Consider the following 18,689-nt stretch of genomic DNA (forward strand, 5'->3'; position numbering starts at 1 on the left):
GCTGAATGTAATCGATTAACTTCAACGTCGCAGTAAAAATATTTTATGTCTCGAATTTTTCATCCTGTTACAGATTGTCATTCCTTCTTAACATTCCCTTCCCGCATAATTGCATGTTACATCTCTAGGACAGACATAAGCGGTCTAAACCTACATTTATAGGAGGGATTGCTTATAGAAACCTCCACCCACTTATACTCTGTGTGTACAATGGTAATAGTTGTTTCTACAAAAGTTAGAGCAGAGTGTCACGATGCTCGACATAGCAAGAGTTCACATACAAGCGTGAAAGGCCCGTCGCAGGTCCACGAAGATTCAATGGAAGGGGAAGCCAGCCACGATGGTAGGGACGCGAAAAGGAGAGGATAGAGGTATGCGGGTAGGCGGACAAGCAACTATACAAAGACAATGTGTTTGTTGTCGATTAGCGGGAGGACGAGGTGAGGTTTTTACGAGAGTTTGGGACGGGCCCCGACCCGGCGAAGCGTAGTCGTTTACAGCCGGAAAGAATCGGGGCCCGTGGCCCAAATGACCCTTACACCCTCTCTTCCACTCTACCATCCGCCAACCTGCACCGAGATTTACGGCAATTCGCTTTTTGCCTCCTTTAAGAGCTTTCGTATTATCTTACTGCCGCCGTTTCTGCTTCCTCCTGCGAGTAAACCTACTTTACCTCCCACCTACCACAAGTTCTTCTCCTTCACTCCCTGCTCTCCTCAGCTCTCCTCAGCCTTCGCCCGACCGTACCTTCCTTCTCTTCGATACGAACGAGTATATTTGTACAAGTAAGTACGAGCGGATACAGGTGTAACGCAGGCACGAATGCAATGGAACACCTGAGTCCGTAATTATTTCGGGAGGGACGGAAGAGAGAGGGAGAGTATGGTGACGGCGGAGAGGGAGCACGGTCCCGGGAGACTTTAATTATGTCAAATTCGATTAGACCGATGTACGTGTGCGCGTGTCGTAGAAAGTTTTCTTCTTACGAGATTGCGTCCTCGCAAGACTTTAAACTAAAGTCCTGTATACCTGTATATCTAAGAGCACGATTTTTCAAATTAACAGATTCCTAAAATGATGAACAGACTTTCTTAGATTGTAATAACTTTTATTAGAAGAAAATTATTGTTCGTGAGTCAAGTAAAGGTCAAAGATGAAAAGTGAAAGGCTTGCATTAGATTGAACTAATTTAGAAATAAAGTATCCATTGGCATATAATGTTAGATTTGAACGATAAACGATTGCCCGAACGATTTTCAAGTCAAAGTGAAAGGCTGTAGACGTTCGGCCGTTTAATAACGAATCTATCTAAACGACTAATTGGATTCGGCTAATGTGTAGTGCTTTTACAGGCATCCTGTGATTTATCGCCGTGATATGAGAGCAGGAAACCTAATTAATATAACAGCTTTCTAATAATTCCGTGCAAAATTATTACGCTTCTTAAAACGTATATCCAATATAATCAGCGTATATGTACTTTTTTTTTCTCTCGTTCGGTACATCAACCGGAAAGATCGATAGCTGTGCAAGAATGCGATACCGTTCGACTCGCCGTCATCGTCACATTCCACGACACGCGGGAATCTCTGGCTGCGTAGAATTCTAAGATCTCCTCTGACGTCTGCTTAATTAATTACCATCCGCGGTTTTAATTAGCCGGGGCTGCTGCCTGCGTTCCCCTGACCTCCCTCCTCCCATTCCCACCCGCTGCCTCTCTTTTCACGTCGTTCCGTCTCGGTTCTGCTCGTGGAAAATCGTGAGAGTTACGTTAGCGAGATCTCCTACAATTATACGCACGCATACGTCGCTATTTCGAACCGACCGTAACGTGTCCACACCTTCAGCATGCCTCGGATGGCCGCTATTCTTCGCAACGCACAAGTGCGCATAAATGCATTTCTGCAGTGCAAATAGATAAATGTATTTCTTATTATATTGCAAATTATATTATAAATTGCAATAGCGATATTTCATACACAAATGTTTGCGCGTCCGCAAGCAGTACCGTGCGTACGTGTAAAAATTATATTGCTTTAAATTATCTATTTACAGCGACCGTACGACACTAATGGCCGATTCAATCGTCGAAAAACATTTGACAACGCCAAATTGTTGACAATCTCCTAAATACATTTGATTTACGCTTGGTATCGGCAACGTGGATTAGTATTGACGACAGTTAAATTACTTCCACTTTTAACGAGAAAAATCGATCGTCAATTTAATACTCGTTAAAGAGAATTTGAGAAAGGTTAGTGAACTCAGCCATAAGAGTCGTTTACTTCATCAAATCCCATTGAACTCCATAGAATCATTATCCATTCTTACGTGCGCTAATGTTTTCAGATCCTCGTAATTTCCGATTGCTCAAAAATATTAAATTTTCAAAATTGGATAATATTCCAATTATAGTAATATGTCATTTAGAGTTAAAGTATTAAACGCAATGTGCTAATTATCAAGAAGAGAGAAAAACAAGGGGCGAGCAGGAAGAGAATGTTAATTTAACATGCACGTACACAATCATTGTTTATTATTATGCGTACTAATGGAGTTCTAAGGGTTCATAGGACTCTGAACACTCCGATTCAAGAGGATTTTGTTAATTCCGTGCTAGGGTGGTTTTAACGGTGGGTTATACAAAAAGAGAACGAAGAAGAGAGAGAATTAAGAATATGCAGTTTCTTTACAAAAGAAAAAGAGAGAGAGAGAGACAGACAGAGAGCGCAACATCTCGAAAGTTCAGATAATCTCAATGTTCTTGATACATTTCTACTCCGCCATTTTCTATTCGGCATTTCAACCGACAAGAAATTTGCATATCATTTAAAACGTTCCGTACCGTTATAAAATTTTAAAATATTCAATTACATTCTGTCGCCCTCGTTCGTCAAATTACGTTGAATATCCATAATATCGATAAATATGTACATTATTGTTGTTATCGTTAACATAATCGTAGCGATTGAAAGATGTGTTTCATTAATCAACCGGTAGCAATATTGACGTATCAGAATGTTAGAAATAATAAAATGCATCACAATTATTTAAATATATATGTATATGTATATATGTATATATATCAGGAACCTTATATTCCCGCCCCTCTCTTCATCAATATACGGAGTAATATTCATAATGTAATGGAACTGCCGTAATGTAAGCTAATGCATCCTGCAATTTCTTGAAAGCACTCGAATAATTCAGCAAAGGCAATGTATTCCTAATATACTTAGAAACTCTCTGATATATTTATCTCGCAGTTAGAGGAATTCGCAATCGTTTTACAGCTGTCTAAATTGTTCAATATATATATATATCCCGCGTTATGTTTTAAATAAGAAAAAAAACACACCATAATCAAATTGATTCTGTCAGCATGCGGCCGATTATTATGCAAATGACGTTATTCCATTTGTAGCAGCCAACAAAATCGTCACCCATTTCATTCCTATATTCGTGCTATTATCTTATTCTCATTAAAAAAGACGATAAGATTCATTCAAATACGAACATGGAAATTATATTTGAAAAAAAGAAGAGAGAAAAGAAAAAAAAGAGAGAGGGAGAGAGAGAGAGAAAGAGAGAGAGAGAGAGAGAGTTTAAACGATAAATATTTTTAAGAGTCGCGCGTGTTTTGTTACTGATAAAATAACATTGCTTTTAAGAAAACATAAACAATGTCAGGAAGTTTATCGGTATTACTGCGCGAGTACATAAATAGTGTCTCCTGTATTTTTTTACTCTTCGTTAATACCGTTATGTTTAAAGTAAATATATAAAGTAAAGTAAAATGTAAAAAAAAACCAGTCGCACTATTAATGTTAGAAATTAACGACAGATGACAAGTGGAATGAGTATCACGAACTTGTCTAGCGCACGCGCACGCACACATTTGTGCGTGCGCGTTCACGTATACGCATGTACGTACACCACCAACCGACATAAACTCACATACGTGAAACGGCTTTTACTTAGGCGTTCCGTTACCATACATTATCCCAGAGTGCTCTACGGGGTGACTAGATTGAGATTCGCGACAGGTGGGCCGCACGACCCCGCGCCATATGGAATTGACAAGTTTTTACGTGGTTGCCGCAGAATTGCGGAACTTGGACGTATCATATGTACATTATATTTTAAAAAAATGAGAAAACAATGAGAAGTATGAGTGTCATATGTATTCTGTATGCCTGACAGACGCGTGGAGATCAATAAAATAATCAAGGTTTTCGTCATTCGAAACACGAATCGCACTGACTATGCGTAATCTGTTTGAGATGAAACAAGCATTCACTGGTGAAACAGAACGAAACAAACTTATTAAGCTGACTGTTTAGTGAATCAAAGTTAGTGGGAATTCGTTTTTGCTACTCGAGGCACATAAATCGACATTTTTTTTAAATTCGCGACCGCAACCTGTTTTATAATAATACGATAATTAAAAATCAGCAACACAGCGTTACTTTCGAGCTTTACTTTGTTATTACTACGGCGGACGCCTTGGTGCATTAGCTTGAATACATCCATGAATATTATCCTGTACTTTGCCGAGGACTGAGGAGGGTGTCTGGAGACGTAGCGGAGAGGGAGGAGGAGGAGAAGGAGGAGAAGGAGGAGAAGGAGGGCTAGCGAGGGGTCGGTCGGTATATAAGGTATAAGGTAGTCCATTAGCGTTAATATTATAAACGTTAGCTGCCCTCTGGCCATCCCCGTAACATACTCACGTGCGCCTGCGTACCTCTCTTCCCCTTCATCCGCCTCCACACAGTCCCTCTGTACACATTCTATCTGCGTTCACCACATACCCACTATCTTCCTTCCACTCTCTCTCTATCGCGGGTGTACACTCGTCTTCCATTTCTCTTCTTCTCTCGATCGCTCGCTCTCTTCACATCTCCATCTCTTTCTCGCTGTCTTGCATATATTCCTATTTTTCACGTTCTCTCTCGCATGTATGCATCCATCTCTATCCGTCCTCGTCATACCATCGTCATTCTATCGCTTTTCGTTGCAGCGGTTTCCAATGAGCACCTTCTCTATTCTCATCTTTGTTTTGTGCCCGCTTTATCTCTATCTAGCTCTCTCTCTCTCTCTCTCTCTCTCTCTCTCTCTCTCTCTCTCTCTCTCGCTCGCTCTCTCTACTCCTATGCTTTGCTCTCTCATTCCTGTTCCCTCTACATTCGGTTATCTCTACCTCGGTGTTCTCCATCTCCCTCTTTCGTAAATTCATTTTGTCTCTTTTCGAACTGTACCCCCTTCTTCGTCTCTCCATCTCGTAGGAATCCACTCTGTCCCTTTCACTCTTGTTTACTCTTCCTCCCTCTTTCGTTCACCGCACTCCAGTTTGCCTCTGCACGCACACGTGTGCGCGACGCGTACTCCCGACGAGTTACACACACATAGGCAGACACGCATGCACGCATGCACACGCATGGACGACGCATGAACGCACGCACACATGTATACCTTATAAAGAGTACAAATACAAGTCAATACGAGAGTGGCTAGCACACGCAAGCAAACGCGATCGAGTAACTCGAATGCATCGTGTATTGTGACAGATTTGATAGGTTTATGTCGCGAATCAAGTCTTAGAGAAGTCTGACAAAATTTGTAAAAAAAAGCAGAAAAATAAATTTGAAAAAAATATGGAACAACGGCTGTTTCGAAATGACTTCTAAAGCCTTGCGGTTTTATCTCTTTACTCCGTTATCGTATTTCGAACGCTTCATTCACTATTTCTATCTTATCTGCCACACCAATACTGATTACGAAGCAATAAAATTAATTATTATGTCCACGCTTCTATAAGCCATTCAGAAAATCGGTCGGACTAATTAGAAGCATGAAATTTGTACGTTGAACAGGTTTGGTAAAATGTCGACAAAACCGCGAAAGCATCGATAATAATGCGTGTTGATGGTCCATTTAGGTATTAACCTCGAACATAATATTTATCTGCCCGCTCTAAGTAATAAATCCTCTTTGTGATTAATGTATCGAGGATTATTTCAGAAAAAGCGCTGCCTCACGCGCAGCTTCGACGTTTTTATAAGCCCGGATTTATTTTATTAATATGTATTCGACCATTAATTATGTGTATACATATAAAATTAATTTTTTCGCATATCAAAGCTGGAAATTATAAAAACCATAAGACCGCGAGACATATCAATTTTTTATGAGTATAACTAATATTTTATATATATATATATATACATGCTTATTACTTTTTTGATGGAACTGTTATCTACGGTAAAGCAGAGTTATCAATAACGGTGCCACATGTTATTAACATTATCTAGGACGATTACGTTTATCATAATAAACAAATATGATGATATGACAATCACATAAATTCACGTGCTAATGCGACGGCTCACCCGTTAATGTTCACTTGCTATTTTTGCACATTTATCGTAATCATACTTAATTTCGAATCGGTTGTGGCTCGATCAGTGATAAACGAAAAATCTTCGTCTAAGTGTTTCTCATTATTGTGGCGGTTTGAGACGGTAGGTAGGAAGCGAAATCGAGGACTCGCTCGCGCTAGCAAACGTCTCGTCGGAAAGTGGCAGTTTGCAATTAAACGACGATGTTATCGTAAAGGGCGGCCGGCTCGGTTCAGTGTGTACATGGCAGCGAATTAAAATGTAAATACTTGATTAAAGTTAATCCCGGGCAGGTGAATAAACCTGGTACACAAAGACAGAGAAAGAAATACGGCGATTCTATGTGAGGCGGTGTGGCAGAGAAGAGGGGGGAGGGATAGGGGGAAGGAAAGCGAGATATCCATAGTGGTCCTAAGGGGTGCTTTTTATTGCCGCTTTTTATTAGCTGAGTAGGTGTACTCCGTTCCGCCGTTGCCCCTCAACTCTACTCCCGAAGCGCTCCGAGCCACCCTTAGCCACCAACCATCCAAACCCCCTCCCCCGCGCTCCGGTTTCGCCCCCTCCCCTCCCCTCTCCGCCGTCGCTTCTCGCGATCCACCGCCTGCGGAGTCGTGCTGGCGTGTGGAGCGCGTCGGAGGGTTGATTAAAACTAACGTTGCGCCAAGAATTACCCTGTGAGATTGAAAATTAAATTAATATACAAAACCCCCGCCCACCCGGGGCTAATTAGTTATATGATAGTAATTAAAAGTTAAGTATATCTTCGTGCGCGGACGTTCTAGCGTACCTCCCGTCGCTCCCGGCTGTCATCCCCAAAACGGCCGTGAGCAATCCTTCAGCCCCGAGTGGGTATCGTACTTAAAAGAAAAGGAAAAAAAAAAACACACAATGTCGCTCCCGCTAACAAGCCTTTCGGATATTTTCGCGAGAGCCGCGCTCCTGTTATATCCGATTATTAAATTAACTTTCACATATTTGAATTCGTTCGTTCGCAGTCCGACTCTCGGATTAACTTTTGCAGTACCGGTCGAGAAATATGCATACAAAATACAAGGACTCTGACTACTTGAATCTGCGACCTACAAAAAATACATAAGAGCCACCCCCCGAGTGTAAGTTACTACTTTTCAAGAGACTGCGTGAACTCGTATGCAAAACGAGCGAATATATTTATTATTATTAGATAGATCGAGAAATAAACAGGCACGCGCAGCTGGCGTGCTGGCAATAATTCCCATTTGTTGCGCGCTATCTTTAGAAGAGGAGCGATCGGTATCATCGAGTACCTAGTAGTAGGAAAAGACAAATTACCTGGCCCGCCGCTGCGCGATCTTACGGCGGCGCAACCTTGATACGATAGCGCGCATAAATGCGCCCTAGTTCTCTGCCAAACTGAAAATAGTCGGCGAACTAATATCGCGACGTTGGAAATATTTTATACCTACATACGTTGCGCGCGCGGCGCACTCATATTCGAGCACAACTTTCCTTACGAGTTATAACGCGCGCTTTATATCCGCCTTCGAAAATAATTTCGCTAACCGTGATTCCTTGGGAGAAGAGAGGTGGGGGGGGGGGAGAGAGGGAGGAAGAAAGAAAGGACGGGGTAAACGCGACGGCGTATCGCAATAACGCCGGAGAGGGAGGGAAAAAAAAAAAAAGAATTGCCCCGCGCGACTCTCTAAAAGTCGCGAGCCGATGCTGCGGCCACCACGAGCAACACCACCACCACCACCACCACGAGCAACACCACCACCACCACCACCACTTCAAATTTAGTATCGCGTTACCCCCCCCTGTTCCGTTATTTTCCGGGCGAGGAAAATTTAGCCCCGTCCGCTTAACAATTTTCGCGGTTTGGTAAATGGACCTGCGAGAGAAATTCCTGATATCATCTAAATCCAGGTTAATCCGCAGAATTACAGAATTATGGAGAATTATAGACTAATACTCCTCATTTCTGATTACGCCAGCCATGAGGTTTTAATTGGTTCGATTGGCCGTTCGCGCGTATCTGTCATGAGATAGCATCATGTGAGATGTACAGTACCGTCCAGAAGTTCGTGGCGAGCGTGGCTGCTATGTGGAGCAGGTCTTTTATATGCACGTCGTGTTTACAAATTTGTGGACGATAACGTGATCGACAAACAGGCCTTATCGCAAATGAAGCCCGTGATTTTGAGAGAAATCGGGTGGAGAAAAACCTCTATCCGAGCCGAGCTCGATAAGTTCGTGCGATAACGCGAATAAATCGTACGGAAAGGCGCGTCTGTCGTGTCATCATTTGCAGTTAATCTCGCATAACTAATAGAAAGCGCGTGCCAAAGAAACGATAATCCGCCAACTCTCGTAGCCTCTCGTTTAAGCGCGACCTAGAAGAGAGTCGCGTTCGAGTTATATCTTTCACGAAAGGTCATAAGCAAATGAAAATCTGTATGTTAGTTACGCCCGGAAATTACACGGCAGAATGGCCAGAAGCCCCGCGGTCAATTTCTTTCTTAAATGAAACTGGAAATGAAATAAACTCGAGCACTCGTCGAAATCGAAAATCGAGATGGAGACGAGTTTTGCTGATTAAAATTTTGCCCCGCGCACTTAGATCGATAATCAATGGTACGATCGATACAATTTATGCGATTCCCCGGGAAATAACGCATAGAAGGGACGAATAACGTCTCCACGAAGAATATTCGGGCTCTCTACTCGAAAGTTGAAAACCCGGTTGGCGGCGGGCCAGAGCTCACGTAACTACTTGTTTTGCCAAAGCTACTACGCGACTACGCCTGCCGGCCTTCGGCAGCCTTCCGCCGCAACGGCGACGTAGTCACAGTCGATTTTCGAAAAAGGTTAACACCTAGTCGCCCGGATCCGACCGCGACGACCACGTGGAGCAGCGGACGCGCCTGCGTGTCCCGCTCTCTCTTGCAACCTTACTCGGAAATTTCTTCTCAGTCTTCTCGTAGCTATCGGTCGACGCGATGCTTCCGTCGCGAGAAATGTTTCTGCCCGCGGACGGCGGAAACAGACAAGTGGAGTTCGGGAACATTGAACGAAACGCCCGAGAGAAAGAGAGAGAGAGAGAGAGAGAGAGAGAGAATCGAAACGTTTGAAATATTCCCCGTAGAAAATATACGATTACGTTGGCGGAATAACTTGAGTAAACTAATGGAGTATTTAAAGATCACGAATGTGCGAAGGAATTAGCGAAACTCAAAAACGAAAATGCGTTTAAAGATCCGAAGAAGCTGTTGAAGCACGAAACCGTAAGCTTCGCACAGTTGTCACGAATTAGAACTGCGACAAACGCGTGCCACGAACTGTGCTGGACATTAAACCCCCGAGGGTTAACGCCACTCCTGTGAGTACAAACGCGGGAACTTTGGTCGAAGAACGAGAAATATTTTGATTGCTGCTGTGTAAACGAGGACTTCACACGTGGTGGACACTAACCCTTCCCGCCGACAAAGACAGACTGTACATGGGGACAATGTTTTCCCATTTGCAGGTAGACGACAAGTGTCTCGGAAAAAAAGGATCATAGATACCAGATGTATATAGATACGTATGCGAACGAATGAAGAGAAATCTTCAATCAAAAAAAAAGTAATCCCGCGTTTTTCCCCGATCTATTTTTTTTGAAAACTAAAACTTGTATTTACAATGAATAGTTTAATTTTTAAACACATATTTGCCACGAAACATGAAATGTTTAACTCCGGCATATGTAAATAAATGGAATTCGGATCGAATCGTAAAGCGATTTTTAATTTATATATATATTGTACGTACAAATTTAATAAAATCTGAATTTATATTCGCGCAGAAGCGAATAATTTTTTAATTTATATTATCTGCAAAGCTTTTAATATTTAATTAACAAACGCATGAATAAGTAAAACCTGAATTTATGTGACCGGCCCATTAATTTTTCATTTATATATTTTCCAGTAAATAGAGACGATGCTTACATTTGCAATGGATATTTTCATTTTTAAACACATTAGAAATTTATGAATATCGCTTAATTTTATATGTAATGTATGGAATTTTTAATGTATATGCAAATAAATAAATGATAAAGATGAATACAAGGCATTCTTAATTCTTTATCCTCTGGCTGCGTAGGCGAAATATTCCTTACACGAATATTTATTCATCTCGATTAATCGATTAATATAAATGATAATGTTTTCATTGAGAGATTAATCTCGCCTTTAAAGAAATCCTAAAGAGATCCCGTAGTTTCAAGTTTCATGCCTACAATCGATCGCTTTCTCCGTAACGCATCGATAGATCGCCTCGAGAAATCGGATCATCGAGTCGGAATGAGAGTTACGCGCTTATCGGCTATGTCAATCTTCCACGAAGTGATAAAAAGCCAAGTTATCGCGAGCATACATATACACTCACCAGAATCGCCGGCATGCGTAGGCTGTTGGAGCTGTTGATCGAACCGCTAGATCCTCGGCTAGATCGCGAACCAGCACTCTTTCTCACTTTTCGACAATTCCACGGAGATTTTCTCACGATCCTTTTTCTCTCTCTCTCTTTCTCTCTTTTTCTCTTTCTCCCTCTCTCCCTCTTTCTCTCTCTCTCTCTTTCTCTATCTATCTATCTATCTATCTATCTATCTCTATCTCTCCCTCTTGCTGCTCCTCACACACGGCACACACAGGCTGCGTCCTCACGGCGCGCCGCGCAGCGACGCAGCGACGCGCGACGGCATCGCGAGCAGGTGTCCACGGGCCGAGTCCTCGTGCCTCGCGCGCTCGCGAGGATCCTTCGTCCTCCGTCCTCCTCCTCCTCCGTGCTATCGATCTCGGGGAACGCACGCACGTCGCGCTGCTCGTCGACCACCGCGAGCGAGCGCGCCCGCCAATCCACCAGGCGTCCGATTCTCTCGGTCTTGGACGCGCGTTCCTCACCGGAGGTGTTCACTTTCGATCAATGGGTTCCTATGGTCTCTCTCTCGCACGGTGTCGATCCATGAAAGATCAGTGCGCGATCCGTGTCACCGATTACAACGAAGATTACATCATTTTGCGGACGAAAATCTCCTCTCTGTTGTCCCCCCGATCGTGACGACCGACGTCAAAGAGGACTTTCCTCGCCAAGCTCGTGAGACATCGGGTGAATCGTGCGATCAATCGATCGATCCGACGACTCCTGCGACACCTTCTCGGCCGATCTACCGCTGTTCTTAGATTTCCGATTGGCACTCGGAGCTGGCTACCGGATCGACTGCTGCGGCGATCCTCGAGTCTCCCTTCGATCGCAAACACATCTCAGCACACCTCCCGCGACACCTCCGCAATGATCCAGACGCGAATTGATCACTGAGAATGTAGCGTGATAGCGCGTGCAGCTGACTCGCCGGATACTTTGGACCGTCGCGCGCTCCGAACGGCCGTCGCCGCGTGTACGCGCGCCTCGGAGGACTGAGGAGCGCGAGGAGAGCTCAGCGGAGCTCAGCGTGACTCCCAGCAACGCGACACATTCCTAACGCGAACCGCCTACAACACTGAGGACTGCCAGCCACGGACTGCTGGCCTCGACTTTTAATCCGCCCGCGGAATACTCCCCCTCGTCTCGCGCCTCAAGGTGAACCGGAACACACGACTCGGCGAGCGAGCGAGCGAGCGAGCGAGCACACACGTCGGTCGCGCGGGGAAGCACACCGCGCGACACGCAGAAAGCGGAGCAGCGGCAGGCCGATTTGCGCTGCACGAAGTCGGACGAACGAGTGGCGGCCGGAGGAGCCGCCGCGTCGTCGGCTTCCCCCCACTACGCGGCACGCATCAAAGGAGCGGGGAGCGGAGAGGAGAGAGTGAGAGAGCGCGAGAGAGCGCGAGAGAGCGGTGGACGGCGCGGTGAGGACGAGGAGGAAGAACCGGGCGCGAGGGGGAGGGATGGCGCGCGGTCTTCGGAACCGCAGCGGCGGAGGGAACGGCGGATAGATGGACGTCAGGGGCGTGAGTGAAGGAGGGGCATCGATACCGGTCCCTCCACGCCGCGGGGCCCCTTCCCCCCCAGCCAGAGGCGCCCCTCTGCGCCGCGGCGCGCGCTCCACGCGACTTTGCGAGTGAAACATTTCGCGGGTTTTGTGGACTGGCGAGAGGGGTAGGTAGAGGGAAAGAGGGAAAGAGGGACCGAGGGGCGCGCGAGGAGCCCGGAGAGCGAGAGGGAGGTAGAGAGTGAGAGGAGCGAGTGGAAGAGAGGATTGGGTGGGAAGACAACAGTATTCCCGTTAATTGAACGACTCGCGCGGGGCGGAGGAGCTCGTCGCGGGGGAAGCAGAGGGGAGGATTACTTGCAGTAATTACTTATTTTTATTACGCTCCGCCTCGTCGTGTCTCGCGCCAGCGAGCGGCCGCGCTCTCGCAGCGACATGTTAGAAATCTTTTCTCGCGTCCGCGATATTGCGAAACGATGGGCTACGTACCGGAAACCCGCCTCGGGTCTCCCCTAACTAAGCGTCTTAACGTTAAATTAAGGTGAGAGAAAGAGAGAGAGAGAGAGAGAGAGAGAGAGAGAGAGAGAGAGAGACCAAGAGGGAAAAAAGTAAGGTGAAACAGGGGTCTACAATGTCGCGTTGTTCGTAATTTCATTCAAGCTCCACAGTAAGGATAATATAATTCCGAATGTTTTGCTCACAGATGCACGCATACGTGAGCAACGCGACTTGGAACGTGGGAATTGATCGTTTTCGGCATTTTATGACGCTCTAATTACGAAAAAAGAAATTCATTGTCTAATACTGATTTATCGAAAAATTGTTGAGCTTTATTTTCCTCGAGTCGAGCACAGCGCGACTAACCATGCACGCTATGGCGTTCCCTAATCGGGCCAACCGGATACTTGAGGCCATCCGACCGGGTGAACGAACCGGTAAGGAACTGGATAAAACCGTTTCGGATCGACGGTAAGTCGGTATGCGATCGCCGTCAGTTTTTCGAGCGATTACGTAGAGAAACACGTTGAGTCATTATTTTCCCTCTCTTTTCCCTTTTTTTTATCACGTTGAACCAGGTCGACTTACAAAGAGACCCAATCTACATATGCGATATGCATTTCCAACATTAGCTTCGTTTTCTTGTCCAAATCAGTTTCTCATTTAACGCTTTAGCCTTGAGTGCACAAAAATAAGCATTAGAGCGTAGTGACACTAACAACGATATCGATAGTGTCGTGTTATCTTTGTGTATACGTATACGTGCATGTGTATGGAACGATACGAATAATACTTGTATCTTGTTGCGAGTTGATATGTTAATTCGTCAAACACATAACGCAGAGCAATCGATTGTATAGCAGCAATTATTTCAAACGTAATATTACATATTCAACATAATGCATTTGTACGTACGTAGAAACAGATTGGTGCATTCTGGGATTAAATTCCAGAAGTGGAAACGGGTAAATAGCCCTTCCGAGTTTCAACCGAACGGTTCGCTCTGGTCCTCCGCGATGTTCACGGTTGCCGGACCAGAGTGCACTTGTCAAAACTTTTATCTTAGCTCGCATCTACCAGCGAGAGAAAAACACGGAACGGAGGTGAGGACAATGGCTGGTCCTGCGAATGGTCCTGCCGGAGGAGAGTGAAGAAAAAGGAAGAAAAAAAAAGAAAAATCAGCCGACAGAGGTCTTGGATAATTGCGGCGGATAGTTCGGAAAGGCGCCGACTGGCCCTCCTTGGCACGCCTGTCAGAAGATATTAGGATTTCTATCGCAGATCCTGCCGTCCGCAGGACTCGTTAACGGATCTTAAGATTGTTCCTTTCGTAATCCAATAAGGATGAGGTTCTATGCCGTGCGACTGTTTTTTTTTCTTTGATGATCCGTTTGAAGAAACCGCCGATCTAACGACAACGGACGGATAGTCGCGGCCTGAACTTTTGACGTGATCAACCCCGCGCGCGTGCGGGGCCAATTGTGGAAATTAAATTATTTAAGCCTAGACCGCGTCTTGACGCCTCGCGTCAAAATAACGTATTCAAAAGAATCCCCGCGGATCTCGTATCTAGAAAACCAAGCAGAGATATCATATCGCGACTCGTGACGCCCGCAGGTATATGTCTTGCGGTCACGTGGTGGTGACCTTAGCTCGTTTCTACTCTAGGGTGGTCGGGCCTTTGGACAGGTCAGTTCGGGATTCGGAAGCTGCATCGGGGCGGGGCGGACGTCAGATGGAAAGCAGTTCTAATTTGATACCAAGTCGAAAGGCCAAACAAACAGCTACGTCCGATAGGCTTCCAACTGACATATCAGTGGGAGCTTTGAAGAGAATTGTACTACGCCGTTGTAATCATAATTATCACGTAATTAACACCACTCACAACTTTTTGCTAGAAGAAAAATCGCAATTTAAATTGTTTCTATTATTCCAGCGAATAAGGTAACATCATAAATAATATAAATTTCTCTTTCTCTCTATAAAATGTTGAATCTACATCCACGTCATAAAAAGCTCAATTTTAACTAGTATGGTAAACGGTAAACGGCGCATAATGAACCGATATGCTCGCCGTCTCGTATTATCACGTTCCCTTGCGGGAGAAGGCTCCGGAGCTTCTCAGAGGCCTCGTCTGTCGATTCTCTCGCGGGCGACTCTTACTCGACCTTTTTTCCGCAAACTTCCGAAGGTCATTACGAGGTTCCCGAGAACGCTCGGGACTCGTAAAGCCTCGTCATAAAAATCGCCAAAATACACGCACCTTACATGGTAGCCTCGTGTAGGCGGGTGTCATATCGCCGCAAAATCATTGCCACTAAAAATCAGGGGTTTCCGCAGCAAATTTATAACGGTCGTGCAACGGACGGCATCGTGTGTGTGCCCGTCAAAGGTGTTGAATATTTCTCGCTATAAAAGAAACAACATGCTGCTTATTAAAATCAAAACGCAAGAATAGTGGCGAATTCCGATTCATCTGGAAGACGTTTCCGTCCTTCCGAGGCAAATTCAAGAGCTTCGCTGAATCCGTTGGCCAGTGTTTTCAATATTAAAATTTTTCTACAGAAATTCATACTATTTATATTAACTATAACTATAACTAATATACTAAGTAATTTAGTAGTGTCTAAGAAGCATTATTTTTAATTCCATTATTTTCGTCCTGAAGAAATGAAAAGTATGCTTGCATTGATTCATTCGATGATATTGATTCTTATTCTATTTTAGATTCTATTGGACTTTCGGTAAATTTTTCTATCAACAATACGTATCGACTTTGACGGAAAACCGTTGCTTTTAGAAAATACGAGTGGCAACAAAGAGCGCGGGTGCACGTGGAATTTGAAGATCGGCCGGGACTTTCCCGAAGCAAATATGTTTTCGCGGTAAATTTGGCCGAGTAAATGCGACGTCGTGGGGCACCCTTAGCTTTATTAGCCTCCCCTTGCCCCCCCCCCCCTCTCTCTCTCTCTCTCTCTCTCTCTGGTTCCCTTGGCCCGCGAACCGACTCGATGCATGATCCCGATCCGTATATAATGTGCATGCGCGGAGATTTGCGAGGCATTATGCGCGCCCGCCTCCTCGAAATGCAGCTCGCATATGCGAGCGCTCGAGTACGCTTCGAGTGTTCACGTAAGCTACGTAGGAAAAATATGTTCGACGGGGTGCACTTGTGCGAGGGTGGGTAATTGGCTCTCTTGATCGCAGGACCGCTTTTCAATGTCCCTCCCGCCCCTTCCTCCCATCCCGACCTTCCTTGACCGTCCGCGTTGCTCTCTCCCGCCATTTTTGGTTCGTGCCTGACCCTCATTGTGATCCTATTGATGGATCGTTTCTGATTTCGATATCCATTCGTACAAAATTCGTGGCGCATTGTTTTCAATTATTTTCCCGACTTTCAGTGCATTTTTATTTTTTCCTTTCCAATCTAGAATTATGCATATTGCATTACATTAATTAACGGAGGTTAACAGGACAATTTAATAAACGTTACAAAAGCAACCAATTCAATAAAACGTGGCGGTATTTTAATTTACGCCCGATCAATTATCGACGTGATTTACTGCGTAACGCAAAATGATGTGGCCGTTGTATGCTATTCGTTAAAAACTCAAAATCTCGCAACACACAGGCTAATAAAAATGCGTCGTACACGCACAACAGCGCACCGCGGGTAAAAAACATTACACGCGCGAGAACGAGTAACGCGGAACGATAATAGGAAAATACCGCCGACGCGGTCGCGTTCGGCTTCGACATTAAGTCCGCGATGGCGATAATGATAATAAAGAGGCGGCCAACTCGGAAGACAGGTACATCCCCTCGCGAGGGTGGCGGCGCAGGGGTGGTACGCGGGGAACGAGAAAGCGTGTCGAGCCATTTCGCGCCGAGGGATGACACCCGAACACGCGGGAAACAATGCCGTGACACGATGTAGGTAATACAATGCAGTGAATGGTCGCGCGTATCATTATTCTGCTGCTATTGTTGCCTGCCGGATGAGAGACATTTTTTTAGGATATCCTTCGACGGAATATCGTAGACATAACAACTGTACTAACACGCTAACAATACCAATAACAGAATAGTAGTAATCATATATATTTTCCTCGTTTTTAAATCTTATACTTCGTATCTTTTCTCACTTTTAAAATGTCTACTCATATTTCCATTCTACAAGAAATTTAAAAAAAGAAAGTCCTTTTTTACGAACGCTCACTACGTTTAATATATTATGTACGCTATTGTGGATAAAAGAAATCGTTTCATGTGCGTCGACTGTCTCTATAGCGGCGGTATAATTTCGAACATCCATCCGCAAAATGCATTGTGACCGAAGAGGGCGGGAGAGAAGAATTTCACTTGCGAAGATTAAATTGGCTGGAGGGTCGATCTCGCGGGAGTCGCTAAAATCTTAATTCGTCGTGTCGGTACGCTTTGAAAGAGGGCCCCGTTTTCACGGAGCAATTGTTACGTCGTCGTCGCACAAACACGGCGTTGTTACATACGGTAATTATATTTACTTTCCTAGTTTTATTATTGATGACCGCCCGAATACGAAACTCCGCCTTCGCCTCTTGACCGTTTCGGTTTAACGATTTAATCAAAAATTTCTTATAATAAGCCGTGTTTTGCAAAAGCGAGACATTACAGAAGAGTCCATTAACGGACAAATGAAAATGACTAAAACGATACGCTTGAAGAGATTTGAAATTATAAAGAAGAAAGAGAGAAGAAAGTATAAATTAAATTATTCCATAAATAAACCTGAGATTCCCGGAGAATACTATACGTTAACAAGTTTAAATCGCGCGCGTTTCCGATCGTTACAGGTACGTCAATGCGAAGATGGCACCTCCGCGAGAGTGGAAAGGCTTAAATACGAACGGGATAGACGATTCTGGACAGCTGGATTCGCTTGTTCCCGGTCGACGGAAGTGACGTCGCAGCCGGAAATTCGTACTGGAAATTCCGATGGGTTCGAGAGGTCGAGGAAGGGAAAGGAGTGCAACAATCAGGGTAGACCCCGCATTACGTCCCATTCATCCCCTACTAGCGCCCCTTACCACTCTCAAACCGTATTTGGCTGACAATTCTTCATTTGCGTGCAGCAAACTCTCTGCAACGTGGCGGCGGCGAGGCGAGGTGTTCGAACGGGGTACGAACGTGAGGAATGCGTTCCGAAAATCCGGCCAAATTATTAGTCAAGTATAATCAAGCGTGAAACGAATCTTTTCACACGTAACATTCATATCTCGCGTTGGGCCTCTCACTTAATATAAGAGAAACTGAACGACACATAATAATTCTTTATGCACCGTAGATATCGTTGAATTCGTGAAAATAATTGTTTTTTTCTTTTTTAAGTAGTACATGTCCACCATAATGTAAACGCGTTACGCTTGCGAACATTAAAATGTTTCCCGAGGCATGTATTGCTCCGGCAGTAGAAAACATTTGCTCGCTCGTAGACATCGCTACAACAGGCGGGTATTTCGCACGACACAGTTAGGCGTATATCTATATAGAGACGTACGTTACATCACTTGGCCGGTATTGTCAGAGCTTACCAATCAGCAATACGAAATTCAGTGATTCCGCGATATCCCTTGATCCCTGGTTAGGGAAACATCTTTAAGCTAATTTCTCAGCGGCCACGATACATTACTAGCATCGATTTTAATAAGAGCTTTACTGTTACAAGAGAAGATACATGATCGAAGAGAATATAGGAAACAGAAATAAATTTACGAGCGAAAGAGGAAGCCAAGAATTTCTGGACGGCTACAAGCTACTGTGCTCCGCATGAAGCTGTTCCCCGTTTTCTGATCACACTAATG

At 44.6% G+C, this 18,689-nt stretch overlaps 1 protein-coding gene across 2 annotated transcripts in view; it reads right to left on the reverse strand.

The window, feature by feature from the left end:
• Window positions 1-18,689, reverse strand: part of LOC105835640 (LIM/homeobox protein Lhx9) — a 174,204-nt gene that overhangs the window by 58,807 nt on the left and 96,708 nt on the right. The window contains exon 1 of one of the 2 annotated variants that reach the window (XM_012679099.3): window positions 10,809-15,405. The exons of the other annotated variant lie outside the window; for it this stretch is intronic. The gene's annotated coding sequence lies outside the window, so the exon portion shown is untranslated. Of the gene's footprint in view, window positions 1-10,808; window positions 15,406-18,689 lie in introns of those variants that run through there. 2 annotated transcript variants of the gene reach the window in all.

The sequence above is a fragment of the Monomorium pharaonis genome, chromosome 11 (assembly GCF_013373865.1).
Source record: "Monomorium pharaonis isolate MP-MQ-018 chromosome 11, ASM1337386v2, whole genome shotgun sequence".
NCBI classification, from domain to species: Eukaryota; Metazoa; Arthropoda; class Insecta; order Hymenoptera; family Formicidae; genus Monomorium; species Monomorium pharaonis.